Raw genomic sequence first — 20,453 nt, 5'->3', positions numbered from 1 at the left:
CTCCCTTCCTTTCTTAGCTCTTCCAGCCCTTCAGCTCCAGCTATACCTCCTCCATGAAGCCTGCCCTGTTTGCGCTGATGGTGCCCACCCTCCTGGTACCTCGGGTGGTACCGCAACATGGTGCTTGACCCTATGCTGTCAGGGATTAGGGTCTAATGGTTTATAAGAGTTATAAGAGGCTACTTTCCTGGGGCATAGGATTTGTGTTTTGCTTCTATTGTGTCCTTCATGGACCAAAGTATACTAAGCATATTACCACGAGAGCTTGTCTATGAACTGAGCAGTCCCACCCAGGGAAAATGGAAGTACTTTTATTTATTGCAGCTGCAGCCATGCTCTGCAAAGCTCTGAGGGTCCTAAAGACACGCTCGAGTTGTGATCTGAGGGTCGATGTGGAACATATACCCAATGGAATATTACTCGGCAGTCAAAAAAGATAAACTCACACCATTCACAGCAACATGGATGGAGCTGGAAGAGATGCTCAGTGAAATAAGTCAGAAAGAAAAGGGAAACTATTGCATGGTTTCACTTACAGGAGGAATATAGCGCAAGTGAACAAAGGGTCAGAAAAAAGACAAAACTTGCAAGCAAACTATAGATCTGAGGCCTACGGCAGGGGTGGGGGAGGGAGAGAGTCAATATTGGGGAGGAAAGAGCACAGGACTGTGGTGATGGTTCACAGGTGATGTGGTGGTGGGAGATTATGGAGACTACACCAGAGGGGAAAAACCAAATCGTGTACAAAAATGAACAATGATGTAAGAAAATGAAAAAGTTTACAAATTAAAAAAAAGAAGAAAAAGTGCTCCGGTTGCAGCCATACCTGCCAGTCGGTGCATACGCATTGCCTCGGCTCACCGACATTTCCTGCCTCCCTGGAACACCAAGCTGCCCCAGCCCACCCCTTGGCTGCAGCTTCCTATGTGAGGCTTGGGCTTCCTTGGGGGTCTCTAGGTAGGAGTTTCTGTTCCAAACTCGCTCTTCCTGTCAACTGCTGACCTGCATGGAGAAGGCGCCCCTTGGAGAATTCTGCCCTGCTGTCTCCTGGGCTCTGCGCTCGAGGGTCAGGCTCTCAGGCACCAGCCTTTCCAGGTGTCACACTGAAGAGTGGGTGGTGGCATCTGCCCTGTTTGTGTCACACGGGCTGTCCCAACCTGCCAGATCTGTGGTGTAGACAGCTAGCTTCTATCCTCAAAGGCTGCAGCAAGGGAGGGCCCGGGGCATGAGCTGGACTGCATTTCTGGCCTCCCTTACGATGAGCCGAGCCTCTCCCATGGAGGGTAGGGCCAGTAAGCACCTCCAGGTCTGGGGCTTGAGGCGGAAGTGGTGCCTTCCCCATGTTCTTCCCTCCTCCTGTCATGACCCAGCTCCCGCCACGCAAGGTGACAATGGCTTGGCAAGTGGGGAAAAGCAGATGGAAGGAGGATGAGGCCTGGAAGCGGGGGCTCCACCAGCCTGGACTGCTAGCCCTGAGAGGGTTGTGTGAGAGCAAAGCACTGTGTCCCGCACCTCACTGTGTCCAGGTTCTTTGTGACAGGGGTTTTGCCTTTAATACACAGACCCCAAATGTGAAGAGAACACACCCTTCCAGCTGCTGTCTGCAGACCCCCTACTCCTGCCAAGGCAGGCCGGATCCCCAGGGTCTGGCCCGGGAAAGAGGCGGAGAGTCTCATTCCTTGGGTTCCCCTTTCCTGTCCTGGAAACTTGAGCACAGACACTCTGCTTTTCCAGTAAAGCCAACATTGGAGGTCACTGGTTCATCTCACTCAATTGCCCTGGATTTAGGACTTAACTGGAGCTTAGGGCCAGCGGGCACCCAGCCCCGCGTGTCTCTGACAGCAGAATCTTCACAGTGATGTCCCCATCCCACCTCAAGGGCGAGCTCCTGGGTGAGGGGCAGCTCCTGCTTGCCCAGCCCACCTGCTCCTGACAGAGTGAGCAGACAGGGAAGGTGAAGTAAGAACCAGGTGCAATGGTGGTTTCAGGCCCCCTTAGGTCTCCTTGGGAGCAAGAAGCAGGTGACGGGGGAAGATACGTCATCACGGAGGCTGAGCATTCCGTGCCGACTGCCTGACCTGCAGAGAGCCCGTGGCTCACGGCCTTCATGGTTGTCTGCTCTGACTGCTGGCCAAAGCTCTGTGATGTGGACAGTGGTCAATCTTCCCCGTTCTACATACACGGACACTGAGGGTCAGCTACCTACACCTGGGAACCCACAGCAGGGAACAGACCGCGGGGCCCCCGACTTCAGACTTGCTCTCTCTTTTCTACACCGGCCAGCCTGAAAAACGTTGTATTTTGACTTAGGCTCAGAAAGTATTGCATATTGCAGGTGCAATCAGGAAGATGGTGTCGTGTTGATTTTGACCCACTCAGCCATCCCGGCCTCAGTTTCTTCTGCTGTAAACGGGAAGGGCACCCCTGCCATCCCAGACCAAGTGGAGCGTTTGCTGCTCTTCCTACACCCTTTACCTGCTGCTTCCTGCCCTGAAGCCAGGGCTGCAAGGTAAATTGCTCTGTGAGCTCAGCCTGTCCAGGGAAATTGGGGTCTGGGGAGCAAGGTTCCTCCTGGGCTGCTGCGCCCAGCCAGGCAGCTTCATCTGAGAGCCTTCCCCAGCCGAGGGAGGCTGCGGGGTGGAGGATGGATGGGGACTCACTCTTTCACCTCCAGTGGCCCAGTCATCCCAGGTGCTTGGGCGGAGTGCAGGATAAAGGTCCAGTGGGGAAGAATGGCTAGTTTGACCCCAGGGCCCTGATTGTGCTGCCCCACCAGTTACACAAACACAGCCTGTGCACTCGACATGAGCACACGCACGCGCCGAGAGCCACACACCCACCCTGCGGTTCCTGCAGCCCAGCAGCTCGCAGCTTTCGGTGAGACATAAAGGAGAACGTTCTGGGGGCAGGACATGAGATCAGAGTCTTCTGAAGGAATTGAGATGGTCTCCACATATGTGAAAGAAATGCCTGTCCCTCTGGCTTGGGGCTGAGGGTGGGGTGGGGAAGACACGACCCTGGCCTGTGGAGGGGCAGTCAGGTGAGTTGGTGCAATCCCGATTTGAATGTCTTGAAGCCCAGGTGGAAGGAAAAGCAATGAGAGGCCAAAGTGAGGGGTATAAAGGGACTGTGCCCCTACTTTCATCCATACAGTGGAATGGAAAGAGAAAGAGAGGGACGTGGGCTTGGAACACAGCAGTGAGGGCTGCCTGCTGGGTCCAGAGTTATCAAGGAAGCAGGACTCTGGACCCTAGAGTAGGGGATGATGAGGAGTTTGTGAGATGCAGCTTCCCGTGTGACCAGCCACATCCGGGGTGGTCACTGAGTCACTGGGTACATGAGGTCCAGGGGCAGACAGGAAGGGAAGCGCAGTCCAGGGAGGGGTGCCGGTGCCCTGCCCACTCAGCTAGAATCCACCACATCCCGGGAGCCCAGCCTGGGAGCGGCTCGGAGAGACCTAAGGAGGTAGAACTAGTCCTGATGCTCTCTGTGGATTTCCACATTCCACGTGGGGATGTTTAAACCTGCTGAGAAGCTGGAAGCCTTCTCTGTGGCGCGTCCTATGCCCACCCCTCAACTCCACCATCGATGTCTGGCACTTGAGCTTTACCCTCATCTGTCGGTCCCTCATCCATCTATCAGCCTTTCTTATTTTTGGACGCATTTCCAAGTAAGGAACAGACATCAGCACCCATCCAGGGCAGTGTTTGACATCAGGTTCATTAACAAGTGTTCACTGTATTTTAGTTTTTTTCTTTCAATATTAGTTTCACATACAACGAATGCACAAACCTCAAGTGATCACGTAAGACTTGGACACATGCCAGCATCTGGGCCACTGAAACCCCATCAGACACACGTCATGGTGATGACTCTGGAAAGTCCTCTCATGCCCCTGCCCAGTAAATCCCTGCTCCACCCCCAGCCAAAGGCTGTTCTAGTTTTTTCTACCACAGATTAGTTTTGCTTGTTCTGTGACTTCATTCATACACTGAAACCATGAGTGTGTGCTCTTGGAGAGACTTCTGTCCCTCAGCAAAATGCTGCCCAGAGTTTGGGAAATGTCTGCTTTACAGATAAAGTCAGCCACCTTTTTTCTGGTTTTATTGAGAAAGAGCTGGCAAAGATTGCTGTCAAGCTTAAGGTGTGCAGGGCCTCCCCAGTGGCCTAGGGGTTGACTCTCAGTGCTGTCACTCATCGCTGTGGTCTGAATCTGATCCCCGGCCAGGGAGCTGACCCACATGGCACAGCAGACCTCTCCTGTCTCATCTGCTGCTCCCCTCAGTAGTGTATTTTAGTGTCTCTGCCTGTTTACTCCCCATTTTGTCTCTGGTGAATCTTCTCACCCCCATCTCTGGCCTATACCCCAATTCTTGAATGCATAAATAAATAAAAATCTTTTAAAAAAGATTTTGTTTATTTATTTTTGTATAGAAGAACTGGGGTGCAGTCCTGAGGTGCAAGGAGAGGGTGGTGAGAGGATTCACAAAGTCAGAGTAGAGAGCAGAACAGGTGCATCTACTAAAATACAATCCTGAGGGGAGCAGTGGGCAAGACAGGAGAGGTCTGTTGCACCATGTGGGTCAGCTCCATGGCTGGGGATTGAACTCAGAGGTAGTGCTGAGATTTAACCCCTAGGCCACCAGGGAGGCCCTAAAAATAAATCTTTAAAAACAAAAGTTTCAAGTACACGAAATGATGGTTTGATTGACATATAATGTGACACAAGGACCACAGAGGCTCAGCTAACACCCATCAGCTCACATGGAATCAGTAAAAAGACAGGAAAAAAATCTCCTTTTGATGAGAAATCTTCTGATTTTCGCTCTTATTATATTTTTTTTATTGAGATAAAGTTGGTTACAACATATGCATGTTTTAGAGATACAGGCTCACACCTTCTCAGCATTTACTGTCTGGACGACTTTCCTTTTCTCACACAGTGGTGTGAGCCAAAGCTGTCTTGTATAGTAAATCCCTAGCACTAAATTGTCTTAGAACTGCAAGTTTGTACCTTTGCAGCACTTTCCTCCAATTCCCACAATTTTTCCCAACCCCCCCCAAAACATGTCCACAAATCTAATCTCCATTCAGTGCAGGGAAGCTGTACTGATGAGGGCACGCTCAGCACTGCAGTGCCCCATTCTGTTTGTCCTTGACCAGCTAAAGGTAAATAGGGCTGGGCCCAGCGAGATGGGTGAGACGTGCGAGGTCTCTCGACTCCCAGCTCCTCTTTCTGGCACAAGCTGCGCTTTTGGGTCTCCACTCCCTGTCATCCTCCCACTCTGGCCACTTAGGGCTCTGCCTTCTACACCCCCTCCCCTACCTGCTGGCTGGGGGTAGAGGGCCTGGTGGCCAGTGATCACTGATAGGTGGGTTACTCTGTAACTGTGCCGAATTTCTCCGAGGTGCTGCCTCTCCCCATAATGACTCTTTTATCTCTGAGTGGGGCCCAATAAGCGACCTAACCCTGTGCCCCTCTGGCTTCCACCGAGGCTCCCCAGGGACAGGGAATGTGACCATGTCCCTAAGAGGCCTGCAGGAGCAGCTCAGTGGTGCTCAGAGGATGTCTTTCTTTCTTTCTTTCTTTCTTTCTTTCTTGCTTGCTTGCTTGCTTGCTTGCTTAAAAAAGCTGTCGCAGATCTTCAGAATCCTTAGGCCAAGGCTTACACACAGCACAGATGGCCAAAAGCTTTGGGGGCATAAAAGCAACTCTGCTCTGACAGAAACAGGTAGGGGCAGAGGTGCCCTGTCAGAGGCCAGCCTTTTCCTCATGGGGGAACAGCGTCATTATCTCCAGCCATCACGTAGGAAATCATCACAATGAATAAAGTCTTAACATGAAGGGCTCAAAGGCAACTGCCAGAAGAATAACAAAACGTAGGAAGGGGGTGGGGAGACTGGAAGAGCTCCAGGAGAGGGGTGACTGAAGACAGGACTCTGCGGTGGGGGCCAGGTTTGTCAGACGGGAAAGCAACCCCTACCCCAATGCCCTGCCAGATCCCCTCAGCAGGCCACACCTGCATAGGCTCTGGCCTCTGGTCTTGTCAGGGCATCTGCAGTTCGGACAAAGCTCTAAGGGAAAAAAACTCTAAGAAGAGAGTGAGCAGTGCCTAAGCCCCAGCATAAAATTTCATGCAACAGGGAAGGAGAAGCTGCTGGACTAGGGACGTTGCTAGTTCCCCCCAGACTGTAGTCACTTCCACATGCCCTTGAGAATAGATGAAAAAGCCTGCAAGGGTGTGTGTGTGAATGACCACCTTAATTACTTCCTTCTCTGGCTAAGGAGAAGTGGAGGAAGATCCTGCAATATTGTGGGTGTTAAAAAAATGCTGTCAATAGAAAACACCTTTCAAAGGTCAATAAGATCAAATATATATAATCTATATATAGCAAATGACCTTGTTTAAAGGACTTCAGACATTCTGTCCTTCACCGGCCTAGGTGAGGGAGTGAGGAGGGAGAGATACAGGAGCTAAGAGGAAACACTGATTAGGCGCCTGGAACCCCCTGACACTGCCAGAAGAACCCGCTCTGGGCCTCCTGTGAGCCTGGTTCCCAGCCTGAAGGGAAGTGGAGACCTCGGCTAGGGGGCACCAGAGCCCCCAGATCTGCCCACTCCCTGAGCGCTGGTGGGAGGGCACAGTGTAGGCTGACGGACACCTGGGCTGGGCCGCCCTGGCTGGGAAGCCCTCACCCAGCCAGTGAGCCACCCAGTCCCTGCCTTTCCAGGTCCTAGGGACTTTCCACACTCTCTGTATTTTCCCTCCACCACCAGCAACGCCCCATTCAGTTTGATGCTCCCCAAACACCATGATTCATTCATTCATTGGTAACATTGATTTACAGCTCCCTTTAGGTGCTGTTCTCCAGCCCACCCCCCCTCCCCATCATGGTCCTCCACCATATTTCTTCAAGTTCCATCGTACATAGAACATTTTTCTTTGTGTATTAGTTGTTTTTTTTCCTGCTTATGAGAAAAATTTTTACTCATTGCAAAAATTTCAAACCAAAATAGTAATGTGTAGATAAGAAAGCAAAAGCCTTCATAATCTGATTTTCCTGCAATAACCAGCTTTAGCAGTGGAGCATACACCCTTCCAGATCTTTCTCCAAGTGTGTACAAACAGCTTACACATGCCATGCTGCTCTCCCCAAGCCTTTGCTCTCGCCGGCCTGTGGTCTGTTCCAGCTTCCTGGGATGTCCTTTCTTCTCTTTGCTGAGTTTACTTCTGCATGTTCCTCTGAGTTTGACCCAGTGTCTCCTGTCATGCAGACCACCTCCCTGGACTCCTCAAACACAGCCTTGTCACAGATCCTCGCACAAGGTAGGGTCCAGACTGGGTGATGTGTCTCTCTCCCCCACTGGGACAGAGGCTAGTGGCTGAAAGGTGGGAACCATCTCCTCTGGCTTTGCTGGGTGATTCACCTGCCATGCTCAGAGTCTGATATATGGCAGGCACTCAACAGGTGTTTGTTGAATGAATGAGTGAGAGAATAAGCTCTGGGCCACAGCACTCGCCTTCTGTGGGGCATTTTATATGTAGCAGAGGGCTGCAGAGGGCAGCTGCCGAGTGTAGATCTCCATGTTGCCTGGTCCCAGGAGCTGCACTGACTCACAACAGTTGTGTAAACGTGGGACAGTCCCCTCTGGATGTTGTGAAGTGAACTTCCCTTCTTCCTCCCACGCCCACTGAGGAGGCACCAGGACACTTTCCCCTCAAGCCCAAGGGACACCAAGTGCTCAGATCTCTGACAGCTCTTGCTGTGGTTGGCTCTTCAGGGACAGAGTGCCAGGTGCATCAGCTGTGTGTCCTCAGTGGGTGCCATAACCACTCTGATCCCCTTCTACAATAGTAAAGCCAGAATTACTAACACCTATGTGACTAGAGACACCTAGAGAAGCTTACGTGAAATATGATGCTATCTTGCTTTGTAGATTCCTCGACTCTCTAACTTGTGCCCCTCCCAGTGGGGTTAAAGTAAGAGTAGGGTGCTAGGAAATCTGGATTTAAACCCTACCCCTCACTCCCAAGGGCACTTGGGCAGGTTGCTTCCTGTTTCTTCACCTATAAAATGGAGGTGGGAGGGAGATGTTGGACTAAGTGCTCCCTAAGTTCCCTTCTTTTCCTGAGTCCTGTATACCCTGAAAATAACATGTCTTGCAGAGTGCCCTGGGACCTTGGGGTGTCAGAGGTCTTTGCAGCATCCAGCACTACCAGGAGGGTCACCGCCAATCCCCTGAATAGTATGGTGAACCCTGGGACTGGCAGGCTACCAACTAGGGTGCGCCCCGATCCTGCAGTTCTGTGCTGGGCCACTATGACCCCCGGGTCATATGTGGACTTACAAAATCCTCAGCTACTTCTGAGCGCCCAGGGGAGGACGAATTTGTGGATGGTTTATGTGATATGTCTTGTATGACGTTTGTCTTTTCGAGAACCTGATCATTAAAGGTTGGGATCAAACAGAGAGTTTGCTCCTGGGGAGGCTGGGGTCTAGGTGGGGTGAGAAGACTGAGCGGTAACCCCAATTTGGGGAGTAATGGAAGAACTGTGGCTGGAGTCTGTAGCCTTTGGGGAGATGCATTGGATTTGGGTCTGTGTGCGAGGGTGTGTGAGTGGCACAGAGCACAGGGAGTCCAGGAATAAGTGCCCAGGCCCGGCTAGCCAGGTGGACAGGCCATGTCCAGTCAACACAACATGCTTTTGACTGGCCGCTGTCCAGAGGGGCTGGGTGAGAATGCCTTACGTGGAGCTCATCTCCCAAATGCCAGAGAAGCTGACTTCATGTAGTTCCCCTTGGGGAGGGAGCTCTGGGGAGGATTTGATAGAGAGCTCATGGGCACCCTTGGACCTGGCGATTATTGGGCCCACTTCATAGATGAAGGAACAGGGACTCAGAAATGCCAGGAGGCTGCCCAGCTCGCCAGGCTGGTTAGCAGCAGAGTGGGAGTTCTGGGTTAGACTGCTGACCTAGGTCTCAGACTCCCCGGAGGACCCAGGGTGTGGTGAGGCAACAAGTTCTTACAGACCCTAGTTTAATCTAGGGTCAGGGCTGCAGGACTGTGATGGGTTCCCAAGATGGATGGGGTGAGGGAGCAACAGGAAATATTTACTCCTCACCTTCAGGCTGGGGTTAGTGGGGTGTCTGGAAGTGCAGGGCCAGCCTCAGGGGTGAAATGACTCCCAAGGGACAGAGAGGTATGGGAGGGCAGCAGAGGGGGAACACAATGGGAAGCCTCACAGGTCACCGAGGAGCCACTCTCTTGGGTGGAGGCGGACCATGCTCCACCCGCCCTCCATTCAGCAGCCAGACTATTGTGTCCGGCAGCCTGCCCCTTATGGGGTGTCCCAGGGTAGACTGAAACTTCCTTCATTGCAGAAGGCAGATATCTATTCTCATCTTGGGGAATTTCCTGCCTCTTGTTCCTCTGCTCCCTCCTTTTCTGGGTCCTGAGCTGGTGTTACCGAACGCCGGCCTCAGTTTCCCTCAGCCAATGAAAGGAAACTGAGTTTGAGGAAAAGGAAAGCGGTTTTATTTGTCGACAAATGAGGAGGGTGGCAGACTCATGTCTGAAAAACCACTGTCCTGCTCTTTGGCAGTGGGCAGGGGTATTTATTCAAGGGGGAGATGGGTAGGGGTCCACGAAGGGGAGGAGGAAGGGTCCGCACAGAGACAAGCTCAACAGGGAGATGGATGGGTGCCAGCTGGTGTTCATCGAGGGGAGGGGGAAAGTGTCAGCACAGAGACAGGTAAGGGGAGGGGGTCTTCCCAGAGGCCGATGGGTGTGAACTCATTCATCTTCAGGGAAGGGGAAGGTATCAGCACAGAGACGGGTGGTCAGGTGGTCGCCAGCTTGTTTTCCTTAGGGGGAGGGGGAAGGGTCTGCACGAAACCAGTGGGCGCCAGCTCAGTTTTCTTCTCAAGGGGAGGGGGAGGCTGCAACAAATGGGAAAGACAAGCTATTAATCCTGTTAATACTAGATAAGGGGGAATTGCAAGAAATGGGGAAAAGACAAACTTGTTAACTGTATCACTGGGAGGCAGTGGGAGGGGTTTCCTGTTCCCCTGGGGACCAGATCAGCAGTCCTGGCCGGCTCACCCTGGTCCCTCCTCTCTCACCTGCCTCCGGGAGGTGAGGCCAATCTGCCCTCCAGGAGCTGCCCACCTCTCATTCCTCCTCATGGTCTCCCTGGCAGGCGGCCCAGGAGCCTGTGCTCTGTTAGCTCTGCCAGCATTGCTAACGACAGGCTGGTTGGGTCTCCCCTCAGAGGATCCCCTAGGATCCTGGGAATCAGAATTTTGGAGGCTGGGATCAGGAACCTTCTAACAGATGCCCTGGGAGATTTTTAGGGATAGTGAGTGGACTCATGAGATCATCACAGGTACCAGCCCCCTGCAGGGGAGGGCACCGGTGCCAGGAAGGAGCCAGGGCTGGTGGCGGGAAGATAAGACCGGCTGAATGAGCCCAGAGACCCAGGCAGGAAGGCGGTGCTTTGGCTGGAGGCCCTTGAAGCTGAAAATTGCCTTCTCACCTCACTGTCGCCGCCCCAACCCTCCCTTCATCCCTCAGGCCCCCCACAAGAGCTCTCTGAGGCAGAGCAGCCAGGAATGCTCAGGTTCAGTCCAAGGAGGAAATCTGAGGAAGGGCTTGGAGATGGGCCAAGAGGAGAGCCAAGGAAGTGATGAAAGATATTTTTCCAGAAAAGGCTGAGGGGGACCTTATCACCATCCAAGAACTTGGAGAGGCTTATTTATTAGCCTCTTGACCCAACAATCAGAGATTAAAGGGCAGTTGAAGGGCCTGAACGAAGAAAGGAGGAAGGGATTTGCCTTATCCAAGGGGGTACAGGAAGAAGACAGGGGAAGTGCCTGCGGGTCTTCTATGAGGACTGGAAGCTGGGTGGAGAAGCCCTTCTCCTGGCAGAAACCTGGTGATGGTGGCAGAGCTGGGTTTTGCCCAAATAGCCCTGCAGGCTGGCTCCCTGGGGGAGGCTGGGAGGTGAGATGAGGGTGTGCAGGGATCCTGGTGAGAGGAGCTAGTGGTGCTTGGAAGGCTGAGATGCCCTTCTGTGGCGTTATTCTCCTTGAGTGGAGAAACCTGTTCCCTGTGGGTTCTCCCCCCTAACGACCACCTCCATGGCCCCAGCAGGGAAGCAGCTAGAAAGGTGGCCGCTGCCAGGCCTCACACCTGTCACCACGTTTCCACAGGAGCCTTCTTTCCTATGACCAAAGCCTGTCAACAAGCTGACCTGAGTGTTCTGGCAGGGGAACTCCTGCCTCAGAAGCAGGCCCCCCAGCTTGACTTGCAGGGCCTTCGAGGTGCCCTGCTGAGTCCCCGTGGCTGCCAGAGCCATCTGGGCACTGCTCCCTGCCCCTGGACAGGTGGGCCTCCAGCTACCCCTTCTAACATCGGCTCCTCAGTTCAATTCCGGCTTCTCTGGAGAGCCCGGTGGGGCAGGGAATGCTACTGCTTTGCCATCCATCTCTCAGCACGCCCTCCGTGCCTCTGTTTATTGTGTCAGAGTTTCCAGCCCAGCACCACCCAGGGAGCCAAGGGACATAGGGGAAGCCTGCCACTGCCTCCCAGGGTGGCCTGGAGTTGACACTGAGGCTATGAGGGATGATTCACGTTGAAACCCACTAGGAAATGGGAGCTCCCCAGTCTGTGTCCAGCTCCTACTCCTGAGTCACCGGTAGCTTCCGGTACATTCTGGAACCTCTCTGGGTTCTCCCTCTGTGAAATGGGAGGATGATCTCTGTGCTTCCCTGAACAAAGGGGAGGGTGAGAGCCGGAACAGACAGGCACAACTGATTGTATTGACTGAGCATTTGTTACATGCTGGGAGCAGAGCTGTATATTTTATGTAGTTGTCTCCTTTAAGCTTCTTAGCAATGCTCTGAGGTAACACTGTTATTATTTCTGCTTTATAGAGAAGGAAATTGAGAGAAAGAGAAATGAGGGATGACTTCCCAGCAAGTGGCCATGCAGCCCGTCTAACCAGGCACCTTTCTTCAGCAGTGGGGCGTGGAGGGATGGGGGCAGCAGCAGAGTCAGCTGCCTCCCGAGGCCCGCACTCCCTACCCCTCTCTCGGACCTGAAACAGGACCCCCATACCTTCCCCACCCAGCACCTGCCACAGGGTAGAGCTGGGTGACCCCTGGGCCTCCCACCATGCCCGAAGAAAATGTTTCCTTTTGTGGGGTGGTTTTTTCACCCTGAGCCAGGGCTCCTCACATCCCCCCATGTAACAGCTCATGCAGAGACTCCTCGACTGTTTTTTGAGCACCCAGAGGTTCTGGCCAGATCAGAGACCTGCCCAGTGTCCCACCGTTGCTGGCTCTCAGGACACAAACCAGGCATCTGCACGGATGGCCACCTCAGCCCTTCCCTCCTGGGGCTCCGCTGTGACCATGCCACCTAAGTCAGAACGCCAAGGATGAGGACGAGGCATAGCCCACACTCTGAGTTCACTCAATCCTTCATTTCCTCAACCCTCTGAGCTGCCATGTTCTAGGAACTTAGGAGGAGCTGCCCTCGGGGGCAGATACCAGGTGTCAGAGAACAAGGGGAGCCACCACCAGCCTGCTGTGGCAAAGCAGCGGCCAAGAAGGGACAACCACAGCTGCCAGGCAGGTGCAGCTTCCCGGAGGAGGCCAGAAGGATGATGAGAACAAGGCCCTGCAAGACGGGCTGAGCGTGGGGGAGGCTGCTCAGGGCAGAGATAACAGAAGTGGGGAGGCCTGACGGCCAAGGAGCTCACGGCATTTGCTGCTGGCGCCTTAACCCACCCTTGGGGGCCTCAGCCCAGGTCCTTCCATCCCCCTCTCCTAGGTGCCCAGCTCCCTCTTCCCTCTGATGGGCACAGTCGCTTCTGCCTGTCCACTGCCTTGGCACGGAGATGCCCAGTGTGATTGTGGATTCTTTCCCTCGGGGGGTAACTGGAGAAGAAGCAGCAGGTGAGGCGGCAGGCACAGGAGCGAGGGACATCCTGGCACTGCTCTGTCCTGGAGGCCCAGGAGAGCCTTTGTCCCAACGGCCTGTAATGGGTTTCAGGAGAGAGCTTCAATATTTGCTGCAAACAGAGCTACAAAGGATATGGAGGGCTATTGTGGGCTCTCCAAAGAGAAGCTAATCCTCAGGCAAGCCGCTTGGGCTAGAAGGGGTTCAATTTCTGGGCAGGCTGCTGGGGGGTGGGGGGATGTCATTTATAAGCAATTGTGGGAGGTAATAGCACGGAGGGAGGTGGCAAGAGGCACTCCCCAAGGGGTAAAGGGGCACAGCACCTGCCCTGAAAGCTCAGGGCAGGGGACACTCCCCCACCCCAACATCATGAGTGCTGTGACCCCAAGCTGCTGCCCTCTCCAGGCGGCCTGGATGGCCTGGCTGTCCTTTCCCCGGGGGTCATTTAAGTCTAGGGGTGGGGGTGGGGAATCGGCTAGGCTCCCTGTCTTCCCTTCCCTTCTTTCTAGTTCTCTCTGGGCCTCTTCTCGGTCCACTGCACATAGACAAGTCATTTCTTGGCTCCAGGCGCCAGTCAAGGAAAGGGAACCCGGCTGTATTTGCATGTCATTAGCATAAAGACTATTTGCATGAGTCTTATTTTCAGTTCCTCCCTGCTCCAAGTCAGGCCCTATCATCCCTGAACACTGTACCTAAATATCCTGTTCCTTGACTAGGATGGGACGTCTTGGGGCAGGGGTTATTGTAAGCCCTTTAGCTGGGGCCAGGGTCTGTTGCTGTCCTAGCACCCATCCAGGGATGCCTTTGTGGAGGGAAAGAGCCAAAGCGAGACACCCCCAATCCCTGGAGGGAGTGGGAGAGCCTGGACAACTGCACTCTGCAAGGTCGCGTTGGTACAGCTGGCAGGCACCCCCCCACCCGGGGGTGGGAAACGTTGGTGCCGGAAGTGCTGTGACCCTGGGTTTACGCTGAAACGAGCATGATTCCATGTAGTTGTGAGTGGCATGGGCGGGATTACTTAGTTTTTCCAGAAATTTTCAAATTTAATTGATTTGCTTTCTAAAAGTTCCTCTTTCTTGGAATTCTTTCCTTTGCTTTTTGCTAGCTTCCCAAGATGCCCATCTGCTTTCTCTCCAGGAGGGAGAAGAAAACTGAGTAGGAACATGATGAAGGACATGGGTAGAGAAAAACAGGCAGTGTAGACATCTGAATTGGAGGAGAGGGCCAGTGTAGACATCTGGGTCTCTGCCAGGACCCAGCGGTGTCGTTTCCCCATTCCATCATCTGATACCAGAGGATCCTGAGGTGTGGGAAGCTTTCTTATCACCCCCTCCCCCTTCCCTTTGCCATAGCATGACTTTGTGGGATCCACTCACAGGCTCATGGACTAGAGCATAGGTGAGCTGGGTTTGCTGCCATTTCCCACCGGGCAGTCGAGGCTGCCCAAGGAGAACCTGAGGCCCTCACTTCCAGGCCACTTTTCAGCAGACAGGATCCTGCATCTTGAAACCAAGCACCTGGCTGCTGGGGAGAAGGTGTTCAGAAGCACCTCCAAGCCTGTCAATAGCTACCCTCCTCCAGACAGCAGCAGAGAGTCCCCTCTCCCCTCAGGTGTGCAGACAAGGGGGTAGGAACCTGACCCCTCTCACAGCAGAGCCTGGAAATCTCTTCAACCGCCAGTGATTACGTGCGTCAGGGGAATGAGCCTCAGCGCCCCTGAAGCTAAGCCAGAGAAGCAGCCATGAGGTCATTTGCTGCCCGAGCAACTTTTTGCTCCAGCCCATCCCCACCTGCCCCATCCTCTTCTTCTTTTTTCATTTTTGTCTTCTAAACAAGCTTCGAAAACATACTGGTAATTACTACTTGCAAGCTCCGATGCTCTGTAAACAGTTACTGGCAACACCATCTCCCAGGGCAGATCACGTCCGGAAGCCGCCACTGCCCGGTGCTCTTTCACCCAGTCTGCAGGTCTGCAGGGCGGGGACCCAGCCGCCTTCCTTACCTCACCATATACCTTTCTCAGGGCTCATTGCGCCCACCCCCTGGGGCTGGGAGAACACCCCTAACTCATTCACCCCTGCAGCTTCTTTGCCTTTGTTGGCAGGTGCTCTGACGTCTTTGAAACCCAGCTTCCTGCCATCACTCAGCACCTAGTCCTCCCCACCCCCACCTGCATGTGGACAGAGACCTCACCTGCCTTATCCATCTCCGTGCCTCCAGCACCTGATAACACACCGAGAACTTAGAAGGGACTCATGGGATGTTTGTTGAATGAATAAGTATGGATAATAACACCCAGGGATAGCCAGGGAGTGGTGACAAGTCATGGAGTTTGGAGTCGGGGAGAAGCAGTTTCTGTTGTCCTTCTGCCACTCCCTGGCCAGTGGTCACAGCAAGTTACTCCCCAGAGCCTCTGCTCCTCCTCTGGGATGGAGTGAGCCTGAATTCTGCATTGTGTAGAAGGGTCTGGTGCATCTGGCTCTAGGGAGAGGCTCATTAAATATCACTTATTAATATGATAATTATACCTTTGCCTCATACTTCCTCTGTACCAGGATCTGTTCCAGCCCTGACATTCAGTTCATTGACAGAGGCCTGCATGACAGTGAGACAGAGGTGAACCTGATAACTGGAGACATGAAGTGAGCACCATGTGAATAAAGAAAGAAGGAGTTCTATAGTCTCTGCCCCGGGAGAGTAGTTTATAGCTTGGGTGCCAGGCACACTTCAATGGTTTACTTGATTGCCCTTACAGCAGGCTGGGCAGGCGATGGTGCCTTCACTTACAATGAGAAAACAGGCCCAAGGAGATGATTCTACTGACCCAAAGTCACCTCCATCCCCTCTCCCTGCTGCTTGTGTGTCCCCCAAATTCATGTGTGATGGTAGCAGTCAGTAGACCTCTGGGGGTGACGAAGCCCTGAGGTGGAGCCTCACAGTGGCATTAGGGCCCTTAGGGAGGAACCCCCAGAGCGCGCCTTTGCCCTCTTTCTGCTCCATGGGAGCACAGTGAGAGGCCAGGAGTCTGCAGCCTGGAAGTGGATCCTTACCCAGACACCCCGGCATCCCGATCCTGGACTTCTACCCTCCAGAACTGTGACATTTCTGTTGTTGGTAAGTCACCCCGTCTCCGGCATTTCACTCCACCAGCCTGACACCTGCTTTCTTCTCCCACAGTAGGAGCCCTCTGGGCACTTTCCTTGATAAACTGTACCTGGTCCATCTCCCACACTGGACACAAGCTCTGCTCCACCCCCATGTCCTAGAACAGTGCCTGGCACATGGTAAGCATAGGTGGAATGAAGGCAGGATGAAAGGAAGGGTAGCGTGGTAGAGGCAGCTTCAAATCTCTCAAGCAGAAGGCAGAGTAGCTGCTAAGAGCCCCTTTCTGGACCTTGATGGCCTGGGCTTGGACCTCACACCGATGTGCAACTTGGGCAAATGACTTAACTTCTAACTTTTCCCCACCTGGCTAATACAGTTTTCGTAGGATCGTTGAGAGAACTAAATGGGTTTACATTCACAAAGCACTCACAGCGGTGTATGATACGTGTTTGGTAACTTTAGAAGCAAACTACCAGTTCAGGCACCCTGGCTCCAGATCTGGCATTCTTTCGCTGCATTTTGTAGAACGGTGTGGTTTCTGAGTCACTAATATGTCAGGATTTTACTTTATGTTTCTAGCACCCATGTGAAATAAGCAAGAGTAATTGTTACCCCCATTTTCTAAAGGAGAAAACTAAGGTCATATTTGATACTGGCTCGAGATCACACAGGCTCGAATAAGATTCTATGACTTCAAATAAGCGATGCTGTCCTTGATTGACAGCTAATTCCCTCTCCCAAATCTAGCCTGAAATAGAAAAAGGAAAATCAGAAACTGGCAGAGAGGCTCAGCAAGTCTAAAAATATCGATTTCTCCTGCTTGCAGGGTTTGGAAATCCACTTCGTTTCCTCTAATCCGGGGCTGTCCTTATGTGAGACAAATGCCGCTGAGACATTTGTCAAGGTCAAGGAAACGCCTTCGGGCTCAGGGGGCAGGCTTCACAGGTGCAGGGGTCTGGGGCGCTCCTGCCACCAGCAGCTCTCTCCAGGAGCAGCTGTCCCTGCTCAGACCCATGCCTGTGGGGACCCGGGGACACATGAGTCCTCCCACAGGCTCTTGTTCTGGGTTGAGGGTGGAGACCCTCCCCTCTGGGGCTGAGCTGGCCAGCTGCCTGCTTCCAGAAACTCTAGGTATGTGTGAAGATTGTTTTTTAAATTTTAAGTTACCACGATGCTGACCAGATGACTTGAGTCCCAGAGGTTATTCAGGGGTGGTGTGACAGTAGGAAGAGGTCAGGTGAGTTCTTTGGCTTGTTCCTTCACTCACTCAGTTCTCAACTATTGTATTTTAGCATTTAACAGATATCCCAACATCCCGTCACACATAGCTTTAAAACTGTTCCTGACCTAATATCAACTGCCAACTCTCGACCATCGGCTATGAGCTAGGAACGATGCATGTATAACTAGAAGCCTTGGAGGTAAGAGTATCCCCTCTACACAGAGAAGATGGCATGAGTTCTGAGAGGTCTGGTGGCACGTCCAAGGTCACACAGAGGTCAGGAGACACACCCAAGGTCACAGCGACAAGGAAGAGAAAGTCAGGATTCAAGATCAGCCCTGCCTGACCCCAACGTTCAGGCTGTGGTTGAAATTCAAAAATTTTAATATTTGAGTAATAAAAAAAGAATCTGTGTCACATACATCTGTAATGCAAAGTGTGATAGTAAAATGATTGCTTGTGACCCCACAACCCAACGGGAGGAATGAGTGTCCCCAACACTGTCCAGCTGCCTTATGTCACCCTGGTCGCTGCCCTGCCTGCCCCATCCAGGGCCACGTAAATCATCTTGGGCGCAGGATTCCCTCCTTTGTATGTTTTTATTGAATTTATGTTGCTTTGCCACATGTGTTTGTGATAAATATGTGTGAAGAGAAACCATTTAGTCTTGGTTGGTTTTGAACCCTGCGTGAATGGTGCACGTCTTCTGCGTGAATGGCTTGTCTTCTCCTGCGGCTCTGCTCCGCCTCCCCCTGCGCCTCCCCTCATGGCTACGCTTGTGGCTTTTCCTTCCTCATATCCACCGCTGTGAAGCGCGGGTGTTTGACTAGCCCACCTTTTATATGTCCAATTTCCTGTTGAAGGACATGAAGCTTCCAGCTCCTTGCCTCCTTCCCTCCCTCCTAACAATGCTATGAAGTGAACACTTGGCCACTTCCTATGCCACTGCCAGCGGGGCTGCACATGCCGGGGTGGAAGAGCAGGGAGCCTGTTTGTGGGGCCTTCTACTCAGTACAGCACCCCAAAAGTTGTGCCAGTTTACCTTGGAGGTAGGAAGCTGGGGGGGAGGTCTTGTAAGGGTCAGGTTGAACCTAGGAAAGGGGCTCGCAGTGTAGACCAGCTGGTCAACTCTTGCGCTCACCCAGGCTGTCTCCAGAGCTGAGTCTTGGAGCTTGGACACCCGGTTGGTCATGGATACCCCCAGAGCAGATGCCCGCTCTTACACTGGAGCCCTGAGATTCCTGCTCACCTGGGAGGCATCTTAGCCAGACCACGTGGGCCTGGGGGATTTTCAGGTGTTTGTGCTTTGCCCCCAGTGCCATCCAAATATGTGGGCCTTGGATTCAAAGCCTGAGCTCTGCTTCTCTCCCGGCCTGCTCCTCCTTTTCTTCCTTCTGCCTATATTCATTTTCTTCTTTTAAATTTTTGATTACGAAAAAAATGGGCAGAAGACTTCATCAGGGAAAAGCGAATCAAAACCAAAGGAGCCACTGCCTCACACAGAAGCAGAGCCGCGTTGAGAAGTCTGGTACAAGCGGTGTCAGGGGTGTGGGAGAGGGAAGCTCGCTGGCAGGGTGGGGACGGGGGCGGGAGCAGTCCTGTGGAAAGCGGCGTGACTGTTTCTCAAAGTATCTTAAAAAATAGAACTACCCTACAGTCCTACGTTCCCGCGTCTGGCTGTCTACCCGAAATGCGAAACACTAATTTGAAGGAATATGTGCACCCAATGTCCACTGCAGAGCTGCTTACGCTGACCACGTTCAGGGAACTTCCTGAGGGCCCCAGGCCTGAGGCCGGAGGAAGGAGGCCAATCTGTAGACGAAGAAGGATGCGCTGGGGCATGAGAAATGATGAAATCCTGATATTTGAGACAATGTGGTTGGAGCTGGAGGGGATTGTGTTAAGAAAAATAAGTAAGAGGGAAAAAGATACCGGATGATTTCATTCATATGCAAAAATATAAAGAAACAAAACTAAGGAGCAGACAAGACTAAATCCACACAAGCCCAGAAATGTGACTGCAGAAATTGGGGCTACCAGAGGGGAGGTGTAGGGTAAGTGAAAAAGTATCAGGCTTTTCTGCCCTCCTGCCATCAGGATAGATGATGGATCCCTGCGGTCCTGAATGCATGCCTGATGGCGGGTGCCTGGAGTAGGGTGTGGGCATAGGTAGATGGGATTCATCTGGGCTGAGACTGGGCTTTTAAGGGCGGCGTCACGGGGACGCCAGCAGAAGCAGAGAGAATGAGAACGAAAGAGAAGTAGAGACCACCAGAGAGCCCAGGAAGAGTAAAGACTTGCTGGGAGCTGGGAGGCCTGCCAGCCTCCCGGCCCCCTGGCACCCCTTGCCAGCTGTGTACCTGGTAAATCCCAATAGAAACCTGCAAAAGCCACCGAGGGCTCCAGGACTCCTCCTTCACCCATCTGCTCGGATCATAGAGATCCTGCACTGTCCCTGACTATTACAGGAGGGAAGTGGCAGCGAAGGGGGAAATGAGGCCCCACGGACTGTGGTAGTGGATTATTGGGGTTCTGGTGGAGGATATTTGAAAAGGCATGAATCTATGTCCCTAAAATGTATACAGTGTGGTATACCCTTAACTTGATAAAATAAACAATTAAAAAACAATTCCGGACTGTGTGATACAATCAAAGGTTAAAAGTTTAAAGTGCAAAATTATACCAGCACATGTCTTACTTCCATTCCTGACTCCCACCTGCCGTCACCCCCTCTGAAGAGTGACAGCTTTTATTAATTTCGTATGCATCATTCTAGAATTTTCTTCTGTACAAATGAAAATGAATATAGTCTTATTTAAGCCTCTTATAGAAAAGACAGCATGTTATGCACGTGTTTTTTTTTTTTTTTCACGTAGCAATGCGTCCTGAATGTCTAGTCCCATCCGAACATTCCTTCACTGTTTTATCAAGTTGCTGTGTCACATGCTGTTATAGTCCACAAAGTTTATTTATCCCTGACTCTATACCAGTCTCCATGCTGAGTGCTGGGTTGTGGTGATGAAAGGGGCAGTCAGGGGGTCTCTGCCGAATGGGAGCAAACAGCAAAAACAGCATTTTCCCAAACACCCTTGGGCAGTGCACTGCCCAGCTGGGCCCAACGGGTTTATTTGGTGATAAGATTTGGTTCTGATTTTTCCC

The sequence above is a fragment of the Talpa occidentalis genome, unplaced genomic scaffold (genome assembly GCF_014898055.3).
Source record: "Talpa occidentalis isolate TD23 unplaced genomic scaffold, MPIMG_talOcc4v2.1 talOcc4.8, whole genome shotgun sequence".
NCBI classification, from domain to species: domain Eukaryota; kingdom Metazoa; phylum Chordata; class Mammalia; order Eulipotyphla; family Talpidae; genus Talpa; species Talpa occidentalis.
The sequence above is the reverse complement of the archived record's forward strand: the minus strand, read 5'-3'. Positions refer to the sequence as shown.